Source organism: Macaca thibetana, chromosome 3, assembly GCF_024542745.1.
Source record: "Macaca thibetana thibetana isolate TM-01 chromosome 3, ASM2454274v1, whole genome shotgun sequence".
NCBI lineage: Eukaryota > Metazoa > Chordata > Mammalia > Primates > Cercopithecidae > Macaca > Macaca thibetana.
In genome coordinates, this window is record NC_065580.1 from 112,519,818 (window position 1) to 112,541,805 (window position 21,988).

Consider the following 21,988-nt stretch of genomic DNA (forward strand, 5'->3'; position numbering starts at 1 on the left):
ACATAAATACTCAAAATTAATACTTTAGGTCAATTCTTGTAGATTTCGGTCTATAATATGCTAAGACATCAAACAACACAAAAAGTGTAGCATGGGGAGGATGAATGGTTCCTGCCTTAAACAGACTGAAAAGAGCTCATTTCAGACGGCCAGAGTGCAGGCCCCCCACCAGTCATGCCCAACGCGCTCAAGCTGAAACTCTTTTATTTTTAAAAGTTAATTTATTTCCACCAGACACATATTTCAGGGATCTAAAAAAACCGGCCTCATCCAAATTCTATACAAAAATCACATTTAAGAGGGAAAGGCCTAATTACTCGAATTTTCAGCGAAGTGTATATACTGTGCTCTGGAAAGCCTAACTGGGGAGAAGAAGGAGGAGAGGAAAAGGGGAGCAGGAGGTATTTTTTAGAACTAATAATACCAGCCCGGCCAATGGCACTGCCATGTATTTGCACAGCGGCCGGCCCTCCATACCTTTGACTAAAGGGTTCTTTGACTTGGAGACGCAGACAGTCCATCATTTCAAACTGAAGTGGCAGCTGGAAAATGTGGAACAGCTGGCAAAGAGCTGGGAGAAAATGTTTTACATAAATATATGTACATATAAACTGGCAAAGGGCCATGAGCACTGTACCCAAGGCCAGAATCTACTCGGCAGTCTGCACTGGGGAGATGAGAAGTTGGGGGCAGGAGTGGAGGAAGCCTCCTTAATCCTCTTTCCACGCGGGGTCAGGAAGGGAAGCCTGGGGTGCAGCGCCTCTCGGGGGACGGCATCTTACAGAAGGAGGTGCAATCGGGGACAGGAGTACAAGTTCAGGAAAGGATAAAAGGCCGGGTGTAGAGTGGAGCGTCCGCTTCGGGCATTCTGCTTAAAAGTCGCTTCACAAACTCTCCAAGTTTGGGGTCAATATTTACACCCTCTCTGCCTTATCCCGCCCAATTTCCCGCTGCTACTCAAGAAAGTAACTGTCCCCTGCTGCTCTGTGTAAACGCGGCACCTTAAATGATTATTGCATGGACCACGGTTACTTTATTGTGTGTCTGTGCGCGGTGCCCCTGGAAAGGAAAAGAAATAAAAGAGAATCCCAAATCATATACAGATGGTACAACTTTCACTTTTCCTCTTTGACGACGGAGGCGCGCCTCTCTCCATCCGCTCACACCACACCCCCGCCCTCCGAAGCGAAGCCCCGGCTGGAGAAGCCCCGCGGCGGCGAGCCCCGCGGCGGCGGTCCCCGCGCGCAACCACTTCGCCGCCCGCCTCCTTCCGCCCATCCCGAGCGCCGTGTGCGCCTGAAGCCCGAGCCGTAGAGCGCCACCGCGCAGAGGAAGGAGCCGGGCGCGTGCGGGGCTCTCGGAGTTCTTCTGAATCCTTTGGGTGGGGGCGGAGGTGAGGGGCGCCGTCGCCACTGCAGCAAACTTCGTCCCCACTCCAGGAGGTGAAATTCTCCAGTCCGTCTCCGGCCGGCCCGCGGGTCAGACTCTTGGAAAAGGACCTTCCAGGAGGAGGGAGCGAATGCAAGCCTTGCTCGGCGGCTCTCTAAATGTGGGCGCCTTTTGACAGCCATTTTCACTCCATCCCGTCCCCCCGCTGGGGACCACCTCTGGCCCCGGAGGCACGGGCGCGGCCGCAGGAGCGGGCTGCGGGGCCCGCGAAACAAAGAACTTCGAGCGGGACGTACCTGCGGCAGCAGCGGCTGTCAAGTCCCCGAACTTCCCATAGACCCGCGGACGGGACGCGAGCGGGCGGCTCCGGGCTCCGCGCGGCCGCGGGCGGCTCCGGCTACCGCGAGCGGCCGGGCTGGGCGCGGGGTGCGCCCGCCGCGGGCATGGTGCGGCGCGGGCGGCCGCGGGGCGCGCGGGGAAGGCGGGAGAGCGGCGCGGGCGAGTGGGAACGGCGGGTGTGCGCGAGTGCGAGTGTGCGAGCGCGCCGGTGGCGCTGCCCCTGCCCGCTCCCTCCCGCTCGTGCAACTCCGGCATCAGTTTCGGGGATCGTGTAATCCGATCCCTTCTGACTCACAGGCCCTGAGTGACAGTTCTGATTTGGTTCAACCGCGGGAGGGAGGGGAAAGAGAAAGAAAGAAACCCCCAGCCGTACGCCTCTCCTGGCATCCAATCGACTTTCTGGAAAAAGGTCCCATCCCGGCCTGGAACCCCGTGCTGGGTGGAGAAGCCCCCCGCCCCGACCCTGCGCCGCCTGCGCTACTCACGGGGTGGAAAAGTTGTCCCTCGGCTCCGCGCTCCCCTCCCGCGCGCTCCCTCCTTCCCTCCTCTCCTCCTCTTCCTCCTCCTCCCCGCGCTCCTCCTCCCCCAAGTTTTAACAGATGTTGCCGGACTCTCCTCGCTGCCTCGCACTCCCTCTTCCTCCGCCCCCTCCCCCGCCCCGTCCCTTTTCTTTCAGCCACTCTCCGGCTCGGAGGGGACGCGCTGAGCAGTAGGACGCCTGCCGCCGCAGGGGGCGAAGTTGGGAAAACTTGGAGTGCTGCTCGCCTTACTTTTGCTTTCTCGCTCCTTCCAGGCCGCGCCGGGGGCCCGCGCTTCTCCCGCCCGCCGGGTCCCCAAGCCCGGAGTGGGTCCCAGCTGCGAGACGGGCGGCGGCGGCTGGGAGGCGGCGCGTCGCGGGCCGGGGTCGGGGGCTGGGGGGTAGCCCGGCCGCCGCGAGCCACGCGCGCGCTCCCTCCCCGCCCTCCGCCTCCTCCTCCTCCGCCCCTCCCCGGTCTTCACACAGACACATTCATGTCTGCTCCTCCTCTTCCCCCTCCTTGACCCCGCGCCCGCCCGGCGCGCCGAAGCCCCACCCACTCGGCGAGGGGAAGGGGGCCCGGGCGTGATGTCACCCGCGCCCTCCCTCTCCGCACCGCCAGGACGCCCCCCAAACGCGCGCCCTGGCACCCAGGCTGCGTCCTGTCTGCTCCCATCTTCTCCCACCCAGCCTCTCTTTTCTCACTCTCGCTGTGGGGCTAGACTCCCCTCTATTCTTTTAAGGCTTCTCTGTTACCACCGCCCCCCTATCCTTGGCTCCCCATCTGCTTGTTTTACATTTTCCCCAAGCCAGCCCCGAAACTCCCTCTCTCGCGGGATGATGCCTTTGGAAGTTCAGGGTTTTTCTCTCCACCGGACTCGTCTGCCCTCGGGGCTAAATCCGCGAAGTGAGGAGGAGCTCGCACCACACAGCCTACTGTCCCTATGGGCCACTTTATAAAAGACACAAAAACAAAGACCCCGGGCTTGGAGCCTGGACTCTAACGTGCCGCTTTTCCTTGAGCTTCAAAGTGTCTCTGTCCCTGCTTCATTTTCAGAGGCTCATACTAGTAAAAGTTGTTTGGCCTCCTTCCTCGACCAGCCAGTCCACGTTCTTCTGGGTCCTTTCAATATAACCAGCCTAGACCTGTAACTTAAAAAAGGAGTTCTCAGGGGAAAACACAGGAAGAAAAAGAAAGAAAGCCCCTGTGACATTACAGCATCCCCTCTTTCTGGGTAAGCCGGGTCCACCCACCCAGCCAGCCAGAGGTGCCCCGGAGCTCCCGGTGGCTTGTGTCGCCGCCAAGTGTCTTGACTGAAGGAAGAGAGTGGGTGGATGAATGATGAGCTATTAGGATTTGAAGAGCATTTTGAGATTCAAATGCTTAACTGAAGAATCTTTTAACGAAATTGAGGGTGGTATTCACTGTTTGCTTCTTGGGACTCCTTCCTTGTCACAATGACATGACAATTGCAGAGGCAGACTTAAGGTTTTATGGTGGAAGTGGTGGAGGTAAGGTGGGGCTAAAGGCCCTAGTTAGCCATTTGTTTTAAGATTTCCCTGGACCTCACCGCTCAGGAAAAAACAAAACACCACTGACTCATCGCAGAGAGCACGAGTCTCAGAAGCCCTGTGGCAGCCCCATCTCCTGGCTCAGTAACTGTCCTCAAGCCTGGGAGGATTCTCTGAGCCTCCATAGGCTCTGAGCCCATCTGGGGGATAGTGTTAGGGGTGCCAGGTCGCGTACCTCCCAGGATGGCTGAGGGTTTCCAATGAGAAATACATGGAAAAGTATAGAGGGATACAAGTGGGTAAGAATTATGCTTTTACAATTGAAGAGAATTGCAAGCCACTCTTCCCTTTATATACTCCCAGCATCAGTTACAATTGTTTTTAGTATTCATGTACTGCTTCTGCCTCAATCACATGAATACAAATAGTACATCCTGATAGCCTACTCTGTTCACCCAATGGCAAAAAATAAATAAAAAGAAGGACAGCCAATAAATCAACAAATAGAATAAACTAGATATTTTGACTCTTACTTCAAACAGTCTTCTAGCACATTTTGAATCACGAAGATTTTGATTTTTCAGTTCTTAAAAGACAAGAACAAAGCAAAAGCAGCAAATCTTTCCCCCTATGCCCGTCACAATAGCTAAACAAAAAAGAGGAAGAATAATGCTGCGTGTCCTATGTGTCCAACTCTGCTTTAATGGTAAGCCCATACATATAAGTAGGCACATTTTGCAGAAACAGTGGAGGGGAAAAAAACCCCAGTTTGCCTGAGTGTGAGTTAAATAATGCCACAATGCAGTGACTTTCTCTCTGTGTTAACACCAGACGCTGTTCAAATGAAATCTTACGTGGAATCCCAAAATATAAAAGAGTTATTATGGTTGAAGTTGGAGTGAGGTCTCAGTCCCCCTAAGCCTTTCTCTCTTTTCTGCAGTGGCTCCTGAGACATCTGTAAAAACCCAAAGACACCCAGAAACACAGTGCTAGAACCTTTGTTGTAGTGATACACAGCACTTAGAGACTTACAGGATTCTGTACACTGCCCTTCCTTGATGTCTGAAATTCTATCATAGATTGACTTATTGCCATCTCTCATCAGTTCTCTTTTCAAATGCAAATTCTTAAGAAATTTTAATATAGTAAGTACTCAGAATAATTAGGCTTTTAAGACAGACTTTCTTTTTTGTTGTTGCAACAGTGAAGTAGGAGAGACTTGAAGATACCTGCATTTGTTTTCTAGGGCCATGGTAACAAAGTGCCAAAAACTGGATGGCTTAAAGAAGGGACATGTGTTGTCCTATAGTTTCTAGAGGCTTGAAGTGCAAAAGTATGGTGTCATGCAGGGCCACACTCCCTCTGAAACCTGGAAGGGAAATTTCTCCCTTGCCTCTTACTGGCTTCTGGTGTTGGCTGTCAATCTGGGTGTCCCATGGCTTGCAGCTTCTTCCTTTCAGTCTCCACCTCTGTCCTCATATGGCATTCTCCTTTTGTCTCTGGCTTCTCTTCTTATAAAAGCACGAGTCATATTCTGTTAGAGGCCCACCCTACTCCAGAATGACCTCATCTTAACTAATTACATCTGCAACAAGCCTGTTTCCAAGTAAGATCATATTCTGAGGTTCCTAGAGTTAGAACTTCAACATTTCCTTCTGGGGGACATAATTCAACTCCTAACAACACTGCAAAACATAGTGGGAGAGGAATGAAAGATACGCAAGGGAGAGAACAAAGGATGAACCTGGAAACAAACTTCACGTGCTCCTCTGATCCCTACCATGGGCCGATGTTATATGAATACTTTTCTCCCCTCACTTACCATGGAAGTTCTTCTATCTCCCTGCACAGTAGCACTCAGTTAATTATTGGAAAATTCCAGGAGAATAGTTCATGTGTACCGATAAACTTCTAGTTGCGTGGGACAAAATTCCACCTCCAATTCGACTTAAGTTAAACTTCAGACGGACTAGGTGGCTGTTTTTGTTGACGAAAAAGTCCAGAAACATGTAGGTGTGCTTTAGGCAAAACAGAATCTAGGGGCTCCAAGAATGTCTACTGGGTTCTGTTTTCATCTTTCAGCTCCACTTTATTCACACTTCATACAAAGTTTCTTTAGGCAACCGAGGAAAGTGGCCGGAGGCAGCTGCATTTTCATAATCAATCTGAGAGTTTGTGTTCCCAGAAAATAATGACCTTTCCCAAGCAGGAAGGAAAGAAATTATCCGATATTCCTCTTGGCCAGGCTCACCTCTCTAGGTTTCCTCATGCCCACTCTGCTTTCCTGGGTCCTGGTGGTTCTGCGTGTTCTGCACACACTTTGCCAGCCAGCCTGCATGTAAGGAAAGTACTAGGGAACAAAGGGAGATCCCTGGCCACATGAATCTCTCAGGAGTGCCTTAGGAAAGGAAACACTAGTGCAGAGTGGTTGGGCCTGAGCCTCCCCACGCTGACTGGCCAGCTGCCAGGAAAGAGAATACTTTTAAGTGCATCGCACGCGGGGCCCTTCTTGGGATCTCTCACTCAGCACCCGCGTTAACTTGTTCTTCCATCTTCCTGGAACACTGGGATTATAAATGTAACCCAGATGTCTGCTGTGTCCCTCTTCACCTTGGAGATGTAGCTATAATTGTCTTGGACCTCTGCCAATCCCACAAGTTGGGAAGATCTAAAACCCTCTCTTTGGATTTCTGCAAATTTCAGAGCCCCTGTGGATGCTGTGTGACATTGACCCATACCGTATACTCAGATCCTTGCCTGCTCTTCTGGAAACTCGCTCACAGTGGGCATGAGGTGAGCATGGTGGAATTTACCGATCATTTAGGCAGCCTAGAGGTGATTTTCTGTATCCTGCTTTTTCTAAATAAAATCATTTTCTCTCAGTTGTCTCAAACCAAGCACTTTAGTAACCAGTGTTTTCTTGAGGTCGCTCCTTCCTTCCCTAGGAACTTATTCATGTGACCTGGTGGTTTCACCTGTCTCTTCTATCCCTCTGAGGCCTCTCCCCTATCTTCATGACCATCTCTTATCCACCTGGCAGCAATGTTCTGCCTTTCTTTGAGTTTTCTTAAAGCTGGGTAACAAGCAGTGGTCTGTAGGGCAAATGTCGTCTGCCAGCGCGTGTTAATTTGATATGCACCAGTAAATTTTGCATGCCTTCAGATGAAGCCTGTACTCCTCATTTGGCCACAGTTACTACCACTCCCTGCAGCCTTATACTTGCAGCGTCACTTGTTTACATAACTTGCCTCACTCCTGGAAACGTGGGTTTGCTACCTTTGCCCTAAATAATCCACTTGCATAAACTGCAGGTTTTACCAAATCTTTCCATAAACAGCCTATAAAGGAGAGGATGTGACATCAAACACATCGCAGCAAATAGCTCCCACATTCCCCAATAGAATGTCTGTCCTTTGTCCTTCTCTAGTCAGGCCCCCGTTGGGATATTTTTATTTACACTGTCCTTTTATTTGGTGTCCAACCCCACTGACTTCCCTTAGGCAGAGTAATTCATATCTGTCCTGCCAAACCTCGTGTTCTGAGAGATTCCAGCATGCAGAAAAACAAAGAGCCCTCCAGTTAGCAGGACCCGTCTTCCTTAGAAGGTGGTTTAGAGCATCTTATACTAGTTGATCTTGTCTTTTAAGTTTCACCCCTAGCCACCTTGTCCCCACACCTGGAAGCTTGTGAATGTATTTTTTCCAAAAACTGTAAGGAATTCTTATGAGGAATTTTGGTGAATACAATCTCCTCTTTTGTTGCAAAAGAAATGGAGAAATGGAGGCCACCCACCTGGGAATATAATGAAGAGTTTGGGATATTTCAAGGAAAGACAAGAAGCAGTGGTCATGAGCTTGGGAACCACAGTACCCCTGGGAAGAGGGCACTCCCCAACCTCGGTGGGATTCAGAGGAGGAGCTCTGAGATCAGAGGGAGAGGTTAACATCAATGATAACAGGAAAAAATGATCACCTTCCAGAAAAAACTACAGCAAAGTCAGCCAAGACCAGGTGAACTGGTAAAGAGCTTACAGTGTCCACGAGATAACTTTAGTGAACACCAAAGAGAATCCTAGCAAGGGAAAGGAAGGATGTAGTATCTCGGAGGCACAGGATTCCAGTAGCCTAGAACTGAGGGCCAGTGATGGTTTCTATACCTTTTTTACTGTAGCATCCCTTTCATGGTCCAGCATGACTAGGAAAAGAAACACAAGTTATACAGAGAAGGTGGAAGTTTGTCTGTCTCTCTACCTGTAGCTCTCTCTTTGTCCATTGTGTGTAGCATATGGTTCTGCTTTTTATGATAATGACTAGTAGCCTCACTTCTTTGGGGTTTTAATATTGATCAGATGCATATAAAATAGAACAGACCTGGATTTAAATCATTTATCCATCATTACTAGCTTTATAACTTTGTTAAATCAATTCACTCAGTTTGTCCATCTGTGAATTGGAGATAGCAATATTCATCTCACAGAGTTATTGTGACTTAAAAAGAAAGTGAGATGGTGTAAATAAAGGAGTGAACCCACTATCCTGATTAGTAGATGCTAAAGAAAGCAAACTTCTTCTTTCTCCCTACTTTTTTTAAACCAACTGAGCCCCATGTTAACATTCACAATGTTTTCACACTCAGTAAGTAGGATGCTTGAGATGTGGAGATTTATGTCTGTGCTCTGCCTCACCTGTGAAAGTGTGATTGATTTTGACTAGTTCTTTTGTTGTTGTTGTTGTTTGAGACAGAGTCTTGCTGTGTTGCCCAGGCTGGAGTGTAGTGGTGCAATCTCTGCTCACTGAAACTTCCACCTCCCGGGTTCAAGCAATTTTTCTGCCTCAGCCTCCCGAATAGCTGGGATTACAGGCACGTGCCACCACACCCAGCTAATTTTTATATTTTTAGTAGAGATGGGGTTTCATGTTGGCCAGGCTGGACTCGAACTTCTGACCTCAGGTGATCCACCCACCTCGGCCTCCCAAAGTGCTGGGATTACAGGCGTAAGCCACTGCACGCAGCGGATTTTGACTAGTTCTTTCTACTGAAATATACAAAGTCACCAGATTATTTTAGTAGACTATTTCTCACAGAGGGTTCTTGGGAGTCCAGTTTCTCCCCCAAAAGAAATTAGTTTCTTGTAGATACCATCCAGAGAAACACATGTTCCACTTCTTTTTATTTGAAATAACAATGAAAAAAATTCATTCTGCTGACTTCTTAAGCTCTACAAAAATTAGATATGTTTTAGGACATAAGGATACAAGGTTACATGTATTATCTTTCTATAGAGCACATTTCAAAGACAGGCACGCCAACCAGCACTTTTGTATGAAGTTTGTAAGTAAAATCAAAGTTGAGCCTGAAATACAAATTTATTGCAGCCTTCGTTGCTTGTTAACTTGAATTAATAGTGCCTGAGCAACTACAGTCAGACTTCATCTACACATGAAAAATGAAGTGGAGAATTGAGTAAATTATCTTTATATGGGCCAGGCAATTAAGACCAAAAAGCAGTTAGTTAGCCTGGATTATCCAGATTCTGGCCTTATCAGAAGGCTGCATCAGAAAGTCAGAATAAAACACCTTAAAAATAAAAGTAAAATAATCACAGTGTTGATTGGAAAGATGCTGGGTAGATAGCCATCAAAGTTAGTCTCCCAAAGAAGGATCCCAGCCATGAAGAATTCATTCAAGCTTGCCCAAATAAGAGAGACTTGGGCAGTAATTAAACTCCTGTGTATTTCTCAAACCCAAAGAGAAGGCTTTCATTTGGACAAGGCACTTTTTACAATAGGTCTTCTATTAAAGACAAGGTTTTAGGGGTTTTTAGAGACTTTAAAAAATATTGCCAATTGTACCATGTTCTGGAGCAGGAATGGGCAAGGAGACCTGTGTTTCCCAAGGGAAATGACTCACGTCCCAGAATCATAAACTCAGCTCCAGCTTACTTTCCAGGAGCCTAAGGCTCTACTGGTTTATGCAGGACTGGGCCTTCCCATTCTTATCCCACTCGCAGAAGATCTCCGTGATGGCGATAGTGGAAGGAAAGTATTTAGTCCATCCACTTGCTGTCAAGTCAGTATGGAAGCTCCCTGGCCCTTAAGATTCAGCTCAGTGTTGACAACAAAGTCTGTAACCACAGTATTACAGTACAGCCTGTAATCACAGAATCACAGTAAGTTTTACTTTTGCCAGTTCTCAGTCATATATTTTTTGGCAAATGACAAAACCATTCTGAGCTGCAGTTTCCTCACAGGTAAAATGGAATTTTAAGATATGCCTTCTCACGCCTGTAATCCCAGGCTTACTTTGGGAGGCTGAGGCGGGTAGATCATGAGGTCAGGAGATTGAGACCTTCCTGGCTAACATGGTGAAACCCTGTCTCTACTAAAAATACAAAAAAAATTAGCCAGGCTTGGTGGCAAGCACCTGTAGTCCCAGCTACTGGGGAGGCTGAGGCAGGAGAAGTGCTTGAACCTGGGAGGTGGAGGTTGCAGTGAGCTGAGATCACACCACTGCACTCCAGCCTGGGTGACAGAGCAAGACTCTGTCAAAAAAAAAAAAGTACCTTATTAGAGAATTAAATAAAATAATACTTATTCTATGCCAAGCACATAGGCACTCAACTTGATTTCATCACTCCTTATTTTAAAGATACTTAAAGTAGTTCCAGGATAGGATCTCAACAAACATTTGTTAAATGAAAGAGAAAAAAAAAAAGTCATGAAGGGAGACAGCCCAAATTGAAATGAAGCCAAATATTCTTCTCAAATAGGAACTGGAGGAGGGCTGTGTGGCATGCAGGTCACCTCAGAGATCCAGAAAGATTGCTCTCTTGTTTGGGTTGAATTGCTTTGGGCAGAGGCCCACTGCAGGAAACTCTGAAAGACCACTGTGCTAGGCACCCTCCTCTCACTCTCAGCAACTCCCTTACCAACTTCCACCTCATGTGGTTCTGCAGTTGTCCGTTCAAACACATGAGAACGTGCTGCTGTGGGTTTCATAAACTCTAAATCCCTGGGATCCACGTGTCTGGAGTAGAAGAACTATTCCATGCCCATTATCCTTGACATGGGAATGGACAGTCATGCTGCCAGGCCTAGATATCTCTCCAGCCCTGACATGTTCATAGGGTTCAGCCAAACCCACCTCCTGATCCCAGACACTGCTTTTCAATCTTCCCAGTTTTAACTGTTTCCCAATGTGCTTTGTATGCAGGAATGATGTGAGGGAATAAACTCATATGTGAAAGTTTTTTTTGTTCTCATTTATTTACATATTAGCAATTGTATGCTTTCTTTCTACTGGACAAGGATGTCTCTGAGCATTACATATGCCCTCCTAAGAGGGCAAGAATGACTGGTCATATGGAGCTGTACTGCATTTAAAAGAGCAGAACTGTACGTATAGTGGAAATAAAAACAAAAACAAAAAACGAAAAACACTACATTGGACTCATGACTTGCAACCAAGGGAATATCCAAGGTTGTGTTTCTCTCTCTAAATAATATCTTTATGGCAGTCCCAAAACTGTTGAAGCTGTTATCTTCAATGGTTGGTAAATGTTTAGTCCTTGGGAGTTAAAGGCTCATTGGATAATATAATCTTTTTTTTTTTTGAGGGACGATATCCTTTCTGCTGGGACTCTCTGACAAAAGTTTGTGAAATGGTTGACGCCTTCTGAGAATGGGTTTATATGCACTGCAGTCTTTTATGTGCCAGCACCCCGAGCAAGGTAAGGCAGTCCGTAATCACAGCCTTTGAACATCGTGGTTCCATTAGGCCGGTTGTACAGGAGCAGGCCTAATGTCTGGCTTTTCAAAGTTTAGAAATAGATGCAGTTGTTTTGTGTTACTTTGAGGCAGATGTTGGCAAGGTGTTTAGACACAGGAGGAAGAAGGGAAAGGATAACATTTGAAGCATTTTAAACTGCTTTCTGCAACCACTGATGTCCTTCCTGCAGCCCCCAGTTGTGTGTGCCAGGACCTGGTTGTAGCTTGTAACCCACATCTCCTAGGACTGATGTGGTGATCAGTGTGGGTTTCCAGGCTACCTGATGATTAAGAACTTCTAACCATGACACTGTACAGTCATCATCTAGTGTATTGAGAGACTGCAATTCTTCCGCAGCTGTAAACGTCCTGAGATCTCAGGGGGATCAAAGCAAACAAAGTTCCTGAAAGGAAGAATGCAAAATATTCCATTTATTTTCCGGCCCACCACCAGGCGTTTGCTTCTTATTCTGCTTCCGTGTAAGTTTGTGGTGCGTGGTCCAGTACTTCATTCTATGACTGGTTGACTTGAAACCCCATGTGTGAGGAGGGAATTAGCAATCACTGATCCTGAAATGGGCAGAAGTTGCAGTACCCTTCTATTGCACTATGCTTTCACCCATTCCTGCTGCTCAGCTCTCTCTTCAGAGAAGGTAGATATAGCATCTGGTCAGGAGCCCTAGCTCCGGCTCCTTGGACAAGGAGTTTCTCTTTGCAAACTATTCTACGGTCATGCCAACTCCATCTAAATTGCGTGAGCAACACAGTGGCAATGCAGAATAAAATGAACTCGGCCGGGCGCGGTGGCTCAAGCCTGTAATCCCAGCACTTTGGGAGGCCGAGGCGGGTGGATCACAAGGTCAGGAGATCGAGACCATCCTGGCTAACACGGTGAAACCCTGTCTCTACTAAAAACACAAAAAACTAGCCGGGCGAGGTGGCGGGCGCCTGTAGTCCCAGCTACTCGGGAGGCTGAGGCAGGAGAATGGCGTAAACCCAGGAGGCGGAGCTTGCAGTGAGCCGAGATCGCCACTGCACTCCAGCCTGGGGGACAGAGCAAGACTCCGTCTCAAAATAAATAAATAAATAAATAAATAAATAAAAATAAATAAATAAATAAAATGAACTCGTCCTAGGTAGAATAACAATGCTGCTTTTGAGCCTTCCTATCTGATCCAACAGACAGAATAGACTAGGATCTCTGATAGAAACATGTACCACAAAGAAATACAATGAGTGTTTGTTTCAGTGTTTGGATCTGTATGTCAATGGATGGAACACTCTGGAAAAGGGATTCAATATTTTTATTATCAATTACAAGTACATTTTTAACTAAAAATATAAACTCATAGCAGCATACCTTTGAGTCCTTTCCTAAAGAAACCCATATCTCAAATTGGTGATAAACCAGAGAACTATAAAAGTTTATACAGTTCTTCCCTCAATGAATCCCTGGAAATCTTCTTGAGAAGCAAATCATCATAAAGTTGCTCATATTTTCCTATAGGGACAGTGCCATAATCAGGAGTGGAGATACTGATGAAGAATCTGGACTAAAATAAATCATAAATATGGCCACCGATCTACCATAAATGCAAAGCCATAACTGCTATAAACCTCAGTGATCACTTAACATTTTAAAATTATGTTCTAAATCACAGAGGCCTATCATTTTATTACTATCAGGGACCTTAGGGATTATCTTGTCCAGTCCACAATTTGGAGATAAGAAAATTTAAATCAAAGATGATTAAGTGATTTGCTTAATTCACTTAACAACAGAGCCAGGAAAGGGCTGTGGCTCCATCTTTCCCCTCTGCTGAGTTCTTCCTTGGCAATCCCCCACAAGTTAAACAGGTACATGCTGATAAGAAAAGGGTGAGAATGTGCATATAGTAGATGGAAAAATTGTTTCATCATATGTGACCACATGTTAACATTTCTATTATAATAAAATATCATTTTGAGATCATTTAATAATTCTTTTATTTTTTTATTTTTTATTTTTTATTTTTACTTATTTATTTATTTTTTTGAGATAGGATCTCACTCTGTCACCCAGGCTGGAGTGCAGTGGTGTGATCACAGCTCACTGCAGCCTCAGCCTCCCTAGGCTCAGGTGGTCCTCTTACCTCAGTTTTTGTGTTTTTAGTAGAGATGGATTTTCACCATGTTGCCTAGGCTGGTCTCCAAGTTCTGGGCTCAAGAGACCCACTCACCTCAGCCTTCCAAAGTGGCTGGGATTGATTACAGGCATGAGCCACTGCGCCTGGCCTTATCCTCAAAATTTAGGAGAGTATTTTAAGGGCCAAAAGAATTCCTTTTTCTCCTTCTTAATAAACTTTTCTAAGCAATCATAGACTCTCAAAAACATTCCATTAGTGCATGAGTCTTTTACAAACTTTTTATGTAAAAGGCCACAAAGCAAATATTTTAGACTTTTCAGGCCACACAGTATCTACACAAACTATTCCGCTCTGCCGTTGTATCACAAAAGCAGTCATAGAGCATACATGAAAGAATGGGCGGGGCTGTGTTCCTGTAAATCTCTACCCATGGACACTACAATTTGAATTTCATATAGTTTTCATAATTTTTATATGTCACAAAATGCTATTCTTCATCTGATTTTTTTCCTTCAATCATTAAAAAATATAGAAACCATCCCAAGCTTGCCACTTTGCAAAAACAGGTGAAAGGTCATATTTGGTCTGTGGATTTGTTAACCTGTCTTAGCGGGAAGAAAAGGGGTTAGAGGTTCAACCCGGAAAGATTTAGTTTCAAATTTTGTTCATGCCTTGAGGTTGTGACTTAACTTTTCTATCTTAATTTGTCCACCTGTAAATGCAGGTGATGCTATCTATTTCATAGGGTGCTTGTGAGACCGAGTGAGCTGACACTCATAGAGGGCCCAGTATAGACCCTGAGACTAACAGATCTTTAAACATTAGTTCTCTTCCCTCCCTTTTCCTCTTCCTAACCTTCATACATGTACATACACACACACACACACACACACGCGCACACACACACACACACATTTTTGCTTTTAAAAAAGTTACTGACTGGGCACAGTGGCTCACACCTGTAATCCCAGCACTTTGGGAGGCTGAGTTGGGTGGATCACTTGACGCCAGGAGTTCAAGATCACCCTGGGCAACATGATAAAACCCCAACTCCACAAAAAGTACAAAAAATTATCCAGGCATGGTGTTGCATACATATAGTCCCAGCTACTCAGGAGCTTGAGGTGGGAGTATTGCTTGACCCCAGAAGGTCAAGGCTGCAGTGAGCCAAGATCACACCAAGCACTTCATCCTGGGTGACAGAGCAAGACTCTGTCTCAAAAAAAAAAAAAAAATACTCTCTTTTCTTCTTATCTCTTTTCTTTTTCCCTTTCTAAGTTACCCACTGTGGCACTGAAGTACGTGAAGGCTTACCCAAGCCTTGGGTTGTGATGGTTGGACAATCAGTTTTCTTTGTTATATGGACCATTTGTTTTCCTTTTGCTGTTTTTCACTCCTTAAAAGAAAAAACAAAAACCATACCAACAAACCACAAACAAGAAACCTCACATCTTTAGGAATCCAAGTGTAGGAAGCAACAGATATGAGGACTTGGGTGATTAAGGCAAGAAGAAAACTTTGATCAACTCATTTTGCTTCCAGGTAGATGGACTTCAGTTTGCTGGCCAAGTCAGAGTCCAAAACCTTCCACAGCTGTCACAGGGAGTCATCACCAAGCTTAGATGTGTGGCCCAGCACTTGTTGCCATTTCTCAGGCCTTGACTCGGGGCCCAATCCAACTGATCTCCAACCAGCCAGAGTCATGTCCCCTATGACCAATTCTCCCCTCATTGCTGGAGCCTTGGGAAATTCCCACCAATGCACAGCCTGGTGTGTGGCTAACACCAAAGTGCTCCAATCTTTCTCTGAGTCACCAACAACTCTAAAGAGAGAGACAGGAAGTGTCAAAAGGGCAGCTGGATGGATTTGTATGGAAGAAAAGGCAGGGGGTGGGGGGCTGCCATTTTCCTTGACATAAAAGCCAGGGGCGAGTTGGGAAAGGGTAAGTGAATAGGAACATACCATGGACACTTACCTCTGTAATCAGACCTCTAAATACCCATTAGAAAAGTTGCCTACATTCTTCCTATCTTCTTCAGTCATTGCCACAGGGGATAGACTGGGGCCCCTCTAGTCAGGAAGTACAAAGCAGCATGGCGGGGCACTGGGGATTCATGAGTTGATGCAACCATAATTTCGGTTCCCAAAGAGCTTGTGCTAACGACGAAGGGACAGGCAACACACAAGAAAACAAAAGTGACCATGCCCTTGGTAAGTACTGTCTTGGGGCAACACTGGGCCTTAGGAGCTCCTAAGAGGGCCTCTGGTCCAGCAGCCCCCAGACTTTTTGGCACCAGGGACTGGTTTCATGGAAGACAATTTTTCCACAGGCTGGGGAGTGGTATCGGGGGGATGATTTTGGAATGAAACTTTCCACCTCAGATCATCAGGCATTAGATTCTCATAAGGAGCACACAACCTAGATCCCTTGCAAACACAGTTCACAACAGGGTTCTTGTTACAGTGAGAATCTAATGCTGCTGCTGATCTGACAGGAGGCAGAGCTCAGGCGGTAATACTCTAATGCTTGCTTGCCGCTCACCTCCTGCTGTGCAACTGGAGTGGGGGGCATTGGGTGGTGGTTGGGGACCCCCCTGCTCTAGTCTAGTCCGTGGTTGATAGGGAAAGAAATAACAGTCAGAGGAAATGACACACACACTAGGCTAAGGAAAGAATAAGGAGGGCAGAGAGAGAAGAAAGAGGGAGAGGGAGAGAAGAGCTAGCATTTGGGGGTTCCTCTTACATGCCAGGCATCATTTCTGGATGTTTATGTGTATGGCCTCAATTATGACGTGGTTACTATGATGATCCCCTTTTACATGATGGAACAGAGAGGTGAGGTTACCTGCTCAGTGTTACACAGCTAATAGAATTCAAATCAGGCATTCGGGCTCCAGAGCCTCCACTCCTAACCACTACACAGAGAAAACAGCAAGAGAATATGGCATGTTCAGAAGTAATGGCAAGTTATCAAGTGTGATTGAATGCAACCACACTTGTGAAACAGATGCATCAAAAAATGAACACACTTTGACAATTCCTCAAAAAACTAAAAATGGAACTATCATTTGCAATCTGATTACTGGGTGTATACCCGAAGGAATATAAATCATTCTACCATAAAGACACATGCACATTGCAGCGCTATTCACAATAGCAAAGATGTGGAATCAATCTAAATGCCCATCAAGGATAGACTGGGTGAGGAAAATGTGGTACGTATACACACTGAATAAATACTATGCAGCCATAAAAAAGAATGAGATCACGTCTTTTGGGAGAACGTGGATGGAGCTGGAGGCCATTATTCTTAGTAAACTAATGCGGGAACAGCAAACCAAATACCATATGGTCTAACTCATAAGTGGGAGCTAAACAATGAGAACCGATGGACACATAGAGGGGAACAGCAGACACTGGGGCCTACTTGAGAGTGTTGGGTGGGAGTAGGAGGAGGAGCAGAAAAAATAGCCTTACTAGGCTTAGTACCTGGGTGATGAAATAATCTGTACACCAAACTCCATGACACAAATTTACCTATATAAATAACAAACCTGTACAAGTACCCCGAACCTAAAATAAAAGTTAAAAAAAAATGAACACATTTAACATACAGTGCAGAGAGAGACTCCTCAACACTATTCTCACTACTGTACACACAAAAAGTGATCACTGGAGCAAGCTGGATAGAATTTGAGTCACCTCTATGATGCTTGCTGGGAAAGCTACATTTTCTTTATATTGTGTAATTATTTATTCATTTATTTTTTTTGAGACTGAGTCTGGCTCTGTCGCCCAGGCTGGAGTGCAGTGGCGGGATCTCAGCTCACTGCAAGCTCCGCCTCCCGGGTTCCCGCCATTCTCCTGCCTCAGCCTCCCGAGTAGCTGGGACCACAGGCCCCGGCCACCTCGCCCGGCTAGTTTTTTGTATTTTTTAGTAGAGACAGGGTTTCACCGTGTTAGCCAGGATGGTCTCGATCTCCTGACCTTGTGATCCGCCCGTCTCAGCCACCCAAAGTGCTGGGATTACAGGCTTGAGCCACCGCGCCCGGCTGTGTAATTATTTTTTAAAAAGTAAAAGAATTAAAGAAGATACTAATATAAAATTTATATGAAAGTTCTAAATAATAGCTTTTCAACATTTTTGGTGAAACACTTGAGCTTGCTTCCACTAACATAACTTTTATATAACAGATTTTAGGCTTCAAATGGTTACAGGGAACTTCCAATTAAGAATTTTTAATGCCCATCTTTTAAAAGTCTTGATAGTCACCATCAATGGGAAATTTCATGCACAGAGACAGGCAATAAAACGTTTACAATGTTTTATTTTGCAACCATTCAGAATGGTACAAAAGTTGAAATTATTAAAACGTCTAAAAGCTCTTTTTCTTTCATTGACAAAGGTGGAAACGAGAAAGGATTTCCAAAGCAATCACAGTCTTAAATAGGGCATTTCAAGATAATGGTGGAGCTTGTATTAGCAGAATCCACGTGCAATGTTAGGGCAGACGCCTTGTAGCTAGCTGAGCCACGACTAAAAGGACATACCATCCACAACCAGACAGATGTATTCAATTATGTGAAGAAAGAGTTTCCTGCTCCACAACTTATCAGCATCTTGGGAGGCTCACTGTGCCCTGGTACATCTGGAATACGAGCTTCACCGGCATCTCCAGAAGCACCTTGTTCACAGTGCACAGTGGCTTGCTCCATGGCTGCTGCTGGGGGAGACATCCAAGCCTGGTGTTGTGCTCAGCGCATCTGCAGCAGAGCAGCAGGCATTAGTTGGGGCTCCCCATTCCTGCTCCTGGAATTGGGATACGCCCTTAGACCTGCTGTGCCACTCTTTGAGAAGCCCTGCACAAGGCTGCTCCCAGCCTGAGGCTACCAGCTTGGCTGCCCCAGGGCTGAACGAATCAATTTCTGATGGCACATCTGTAACTCATTCATGGCTCACCAATTGGGAAGTTCTGAATTAAATAGTTCTTAAGCATGAAGTCTCTGGAGCCAGACTGCTTAGGTTTGAATCCCAGTTTCTCCTCTTCCCAGCTCTGTGTCTTTTGGATAGGTTAATTAAAATTTCTATTTCCTAGTTTTCTCATCTGTAAGGTCCTAGGCCTTTGTTTACAGTAATTGACTTTTCACATCAAGTGCTTTTGACTTGTCCTCAGTACTCAATAAATGTGAGCCATGATTGTTAACGCTAAGATCCTTGAGTTGAGCATCACTTAGTGACTGAATTTAGATATGGGTTTAATTGTTGAGACCTTTACCCTCCAAGTCTTTTTTTACCTTTTATTCTCAATCACTTTATTCTTTTTTTTTTTTTTTTTTGAGATGGAGTTTTGCTCTTGTTGCCCAGGCTGGAGTGCAGTGGCACAATCTCGGCTCACTGCAACCTCTGCCTCCCAGGTTCAGGTGATTCTCCTGCCTCAGCCTCCTGAGTAGCTGGGATTACAGCTATGCACCACCATGCCCGGGTAATTTTGTATTTTTAGTAGAGACAAGGTTTCTCCATGTTGATCAGGCTGGTCTCAAACTCCCGACCCCAGGTGATCCACCCACCTTGGCCTCCCGAAGTGCTGGGATTACAAGCATGAGCCACCGCGCTCCGCCTCAATCACTTAATATTCTTTTATTTATACATTAATTTAGCTAACATTTATTATGGCACCTATAATATGCCAGCTCTGTGCTGTGTTCCTGCATTCATGGAGCTTGCATTAGAGTAGGAAAGAAAATATCAAACAAATAAATATAAATATGGAGACTGAATGTGATAAACGTGCTATGAGGGAAAATGCAGGACACTACAAGATAATTAAACAAGATCACTAAATTATTTAATTCTGTTTCAAAGGTGGTAGAAAATTGCACTTCAAGCAGGGGACATGTAAGCGGAGGCATGTGCTGAGTAGGAGTTGTCGAAAATGTGGGCAGGAGTTGGGAATGAACTCTAAGGCTGAGGAAATAACATGCACAAGCCCTTCAGGCATGAAGAAACTTGGTATATATGAGAAACAGATAAACCAGTGGGCTAAACTTCATGAGTATTTGTGTGTAGACAGGAGCAGGCTCAGGGCCTGAGAAATAAGGAGTGGTCAGATCTTATAAGGCCCTATGGCTGATCTCAGGGAAGTGCATTTTTAACCTAAGATTTTGAAGGTTTTTGAGTAGAGTAGAAAGATGATGCAAACTGTGGTGCATGTGGAATGAACTGGAAGGCAAAGGAAGCTGAGAGCCCATTAGGTGCTATTTTCAGTAACCTCAGGTAAGAGATGACAGTGATTTAAACCAGGTGGTGGCAGTGGAAATGAGATAGGTAGATGGATGACAATATATTTGGTAAGTAGATTGATATGATCTGGTTAAAAATGGGATGTGGAGGCAAGATGAGGAACGGGAAGATAATTTTGATTTTCAATTGTCTGTTGAGCTAATAGCTAGACGGTGGTGCCATTGTACTGGGATTTGAGAAGAAAAATGAAGAGTTTAAGTTTGAACATGCGTTGAAGTATTTGTGAGACAGTTATATGAAGAAGTGTCTGGAGAGGCAATTGACTATATCTATAAAATAGTAGATTACATTTTTTTAAAGCAAAGGGGAGTCACTGACATGTAGTTGTTATTTAAAACCAATGGACCGGACGCGGTGGCTCACGCCTGTAATTCCAGCGCTTTGGGAGGCCGAGGCAGGTGGATCTCCTGAGGTCAGGAGTTCAAGACAAGCCTGACCAACATGGTGAAACGCTGTCTTTGCTAAAAATACAAAATTAGCCAGGCATGGTGGCACATGCCTGTAATCCCAGCTACTTGGGAGGCTGAGGCAGGAGAATCACTTGAACCTGGGAGGCGGAGGTTGCAATGAGCTGAAATTACGCCACTGCACTCCAGCCTGGGTAACAAGAGCACAACTCCGTCTCAGAAAAAAAAAAAAAAAAAAAAAAAAGCCAGTGGAATAGAGGATATTGCCTTGGGCATGAATGTAGGGTGAAAACCAAGATGACCTAGTTCACAGCCTGAAGTCCAGTATGTGGGCTGAATGCAGGTGAAGGAGGCCACGGTGAAAGAGTGGCCAAAAATATAGAAGAAAATCCTGTCTTTATAGGTTGGCCAATGTGATGACACAAGAGTGAGGAAAAGAGAGTATTTCAAAAGGATTGACTGGCCGACTGGGTTGAATGCTGCTGAGAGAGCAAGTGGGAGAGCATTTAAATGTGTCATGGATTGAGCAATAGATGTCATCAGTGACTAACCAGAACATTATATGGCCTACAAAGCCTGAAATGTTTGTTATCTGACTCTACAAAAAAGTTGGCTGATCCATGATCTATAGTGAGTGATTTTTCTAAATGCCAGATATAATTCAATAATTTCTCATTGCTCTTAGATAAAATCCAAAATTTTTCCACATACTCGTCTCGTTCTACCTGCCCACTGCCCCTTCCATTTTTCCATCTGTTCTTTGTGTTTCTCTCTATCAATCCCTCTCTTGCACTTTTTTTTTTCATCTTTGTGCATAGGATTCTTTCTGTTTGGAATGCTATTTTTTTCTTCCCCATTTTCTATCTTCCCTTCACCCCACTGTTAATGTCACACTACAAAATTTTGGTTTTCTTTCAGATAGAAAAATAAATGTCTTTTCCTTGAAAATGATTTTCCTGACCCTCTCCATCTAATTTGGTCATCCTGTTACACTCTCTCATAGCATTGTCCGTCTTATGATTGTTTTAAACAGCTTTGTTAAAATATAATTTGCATTCCATGAAATTTATCCATTGTAAGTATACAATTTAATAATCTTTAGTAGATTTATAGTTGTACAGCCGTCATTACAATCCTATTTTAGACAATTTTCATTACCTAAAAGAAAAATCCCTCATGTCTGCATGCGTAAATTCCTGCTCCTGCTTTCAGTCTTAGAGATTGCTAATATGCTTTCTATCTAAGTTTGCCTTTTAGGGACATTTCACATACACAAAATCATATAATATGTAGTCTTTTACATCTGGCTTTATTTACTTAAATAATGTCTTCGTGGTTGGTGCATTTATGTGTAGCATTTTTATTCCTCTTCATTGCTGAATAGCATTCCATTGTATAGATGCCCTACATTTTGTTTATCTACTCGTCAATTGATAGGCATTTTGGCTAGTTTTCAGTTTTTGGTGATGATGAATAATGCTGCGATGGACAGTCATATAAGTGGCTTTGTGTGGACATATGTCTTGATTTCTTTTGGATAGGTTCCTAGTAGTAAAATAGCAGGGTTGTATGGTGAGTTATGTTTCACTTTTTAAGAAACTGATGAACTGTTTTCCAAAGTGGCCCTACCA

At 45.2% G+C, this 21,988-nt stretch overlaps 1 protein-coding gene across 2 annotated transcripts in view; it reads right to left on the reverse strand.

Moving 5' to 3' along the window:
• Positions 1-1,774, reverse strand: part of GLI3 (GLI family zinc finger 3) — a 279,496-nt gene extending 277,722 nt beyond the window's left edge. For both annotated transcript variants that reach the window (XM_050785513.1, XM_050785511.1), the window contains exon 1: positions 1,686-1,774. The gene's annotated coding sequence lies outside the window, so the exon portion shown is untranslated. The remainder of the gene's footprint in view (positions 1-1,685) is intronic.
• Between the last annotated feature and the right edge of the window lie 20,214 nt (positions 1,775-21,988).